At 36.0% G+C, this 3090-nt stretch overlaps 1 long non-coding RNA gene across 1 annotated transcript; it reads left to right on the top strand.

Annotated features, from left to right (window-relative positions):
* Positions 1-819: 819 nt before the first annotated feature.
* On the top strand, positions 820-2878 carry LOC131172050 (uncharacterized). The gene is made up of 3 exons (XR_009142703.1): positions 820-1319; positions 2052-2108; positions 2684-2878. It is a non-coding gene; the product is annotated as an uncharacterized LOC131172050 (long non-coding RNA).
* The last annotated feature ends 212 nt before the right edge of the window (positions 2879-3090 follow it).

The following is a 3090-nucleotide window of genomic DNA, read 5'->3' as shown; positions in this document are numbered from 1 at the left end:
GGGTATAAATGAAACACACTTCAAAACTCAGGTATGAGAATTGCAATTTACTCAAGACGAAAGCTATTGCTTTTACACTCATACTTTGCAGTCCACAATCATAGGGAATTAACGCTATGTTTGGATGAGGGTGAGAGAAGGGTAAATAAGGATAAAGATGGATAAGTAATTATTGTACCCTGTTTGGAAAGATGTGAGTTAGTAAAAGGTAAATGTAATTATGGGTAAGGTTTATCCTTTCTTACCCCTTAAATCTCAATTTTTCTTATATTTCAACCTGAGGTGTAAGCAAAAAGAGGTGAGTGTTGAAAATTATTTTATTTTTTATTTTCCTATTATGTTCTTAATTTCAACATATTGTAGCAGATACAAAAAAATTAAAAATAAAAAACAAAAAATACAGATTTTTACCCATGGATGAAATAATGGCCTCATCTATGATTTTTCAAGTCAATTTTATTTTTATATTTAATTAAAATTATATATTTTATAAAATATTAAATATTTTTATAAATTATAATTATTTAAATATAAAACACTAAAAATAATTAATTAGATAATAATATATTTTTTCAAAGAGTATAAAATATTTAATAACAAATAATATGTTCCATTCAATTTTTTGTAACAACCCAAAAAAAAAACAAACAAACAAAAAAAAACAAAAAAAAAAAAAAAACAGAACCAGCAGACGTCCAATCGAGGGGTCAACCACCCTTTCTCTCCCTCACGCCTCTCTCTTTCTCTCATCTCTTCTCTCCCTTTCTCTACACTTTCCAACCGGTGAGGGGTCAACCACCACTGACCGCGAGACCAAGCGGCTCCCCACCCGGCCGGCGACCCTCCAGCGACGGCCAGACCACCAGAAACGACGGCAAGAGAGGGAGAAGAGAGAGAAAATGCGCGCACAGTGGGCAGCGGCTTTCCGGTGCGATTCCGGCTTCATCCGACGTCCAATCGAGGCGATTCAGGTGGTGTTGAAAAGCTTGTTTCGAGAGCTTTCTTTTGATACCAATTTTGCAGCAAATGGAGGTCGGATGAGTGAGATATGGAGGAGAGAAGTTTCGGGTTTTTCAAGCTTTTTCGTCAGATCTAGGACGATCCGACTGTTGGATCGACGATCCGAGACCACCTATGGACTGAGGAAGAGGAGAGGAACATGGTGGTATGATCAGATCCGGCAAATGTCGCCGGCGATCGGCGGCCGGCCACCGTGCGCGGTGGTTCCGGCGGTGGCTCCGGTGGGCTATGGAGATGATTCAACTTCCAGAGGCTTCCTCATAAATTTTTGGAATTTTTGAGACACAGATAAACTTCGGGTAAGACTATTTTCATTATTTCGCTGTCTGTGGAGCATAAATATAGTGTTTCTTAAACAGGAAAAATTGGAGAAAAATTCTAAGAAAAATATATGATGAAAATAAAATTATTTGGAGATATTCTATGGTGTTTGTTGAATTTTTGAGTGATTGTAAAATATTTTTGAAAAATATAGATGGATTTTAGTTAGATTTTTAGCATATGGGCATATAAGATTATTGAAATTAAGATATTTAAATTTTATATGATTGGTTGAAGCTTGAGGGTGGAGGTTTAAATATGTGAATATTGAATTGGGTTGAATTAAGAATATGTTAGCTGTTGGAAACTTATGGAATTGAGTAAAATTCTTGAATAAAATATTCATGGGTGACTAGAAAATTACAATTCATTTTGCAATAGCCTTATAATATTATTAAGGACCGCGGGGCAGAATTTAAGAATTTTTAGAGCATGTTTGAGTGTATTTTTATAAAATGTCAATTATAGGGACTAAAACGTAATTTTTAATGTTTTGAGTATTGCTTGGTTTGGAGGGCCCAGGAGGGATTATATAGTGATATTGAGATATGAGTTGAATTTAGAAGTGTTATTTGAGCCTTTTTACAGGTTGGGTAGGTCCCAGGTATAGGGGAAACTCTGCCGGATTTCCGGCATGAATTAGGCTGTCTATTGCCTCTTTAGAGTTTTATCTTAACTTAGTACTAATAAATTTATAATTTAATTATTAGGTGATCGAGGTCAGCTATTTTTCTGCATCCAGTAGCCACAATAGTCATCGGTGTACTGTGAGTAAAATATTAATTTTAATTGTAATTTCGATATTATTATATGTTTAAGCATGCCCATGCATCACTTATATGTATATATCTATGTAGTTAAACTCTAGGCACCTTTTATGTTGCATTCATAACTGTTAAAGTGCCATGGATGTTGTTGTGGTAATTTGGAGCAGTGTGCGTGCGTTGGCGTGCGTGTGATGTGGTGTGGACTATGGATAGGACGGGTAGACACGGCTTGAGATCTTCGCTGGGACCCGGTCCTTCGGGGTAGACACAGGCTTGAGTTCTTCGCTGGGACCCCGATTTGGTTTATTAAGCGAAAGTCCGGCTTGAGTTCTTCGCTGGCACAGGTTGGATTTAAGAGAGCTGTATAGGATATCAACTCCCATATATTATGATTGATATTACTGGGTGTGTGAGTGCTTCAAATTACCTTTTTGTTATTATGATGTGAAAATTATTGCTGATGTTGCATTTCACTCTACAGGGTGCATTAACTTTAGATAGTTATAGAGATTATGGTTAAAATTGATATTTTACTCTCTGAGTGGAACGCTCACTCCTGTTCAATATTTTTCCAGGCCACAGGAGGAGACATTTTTCAGAATAACCTGTCCCTTTCCTCTCAGGTTATGAAAAGATTACTTAATTGTATTATTATTCTCCAAATTTGTAATTTAGGATTCCGCATGTACTAGTAGTAGTATTAATCCTGTCAGGGACTGCGTGAATTTAAGTTTTTGTATTAATAAATGAAAAATTTTTATGAGTTTTAAAAAAAATTGTAAATGATGTAACAGGGTTGAGCTGGACTCCCCTAATTTTAGTTTCTGATAATTACTGGGCTAAGTTGGCTCGAAATAAAATTATAACAGTTTAATTTAAATTATTTTATATGCATATTGGGCCTAAATTGTGGGCTTGATTATGGGTTGATGAATAGTTAGGCTTACTACGGGCCTCGGGGACTTTAGGTTGGCCCAGGTCC

Source organism: Hevea brasiliensis, chromosome 13 (assembly GCF_030052815.1).
Source record: "Hevea brasiliensis isolate MT/VB/25A 57/8 chromosome 13, ASM3005281v1, whole genome shotgun sequence".
In the NCBI taxonomy this organism is placed as follows: Eukaryota; Viridiplantae; Streptophyta; class Magnoliopsida; order Malpighiales; family Euphorbiaceae; genus Hevea; species Hevea brasiliensis.
Note: the sequence above shows the minus strand (reverse complement) of the source record. Positions and strands in the feature narration are given on the sequence as shown.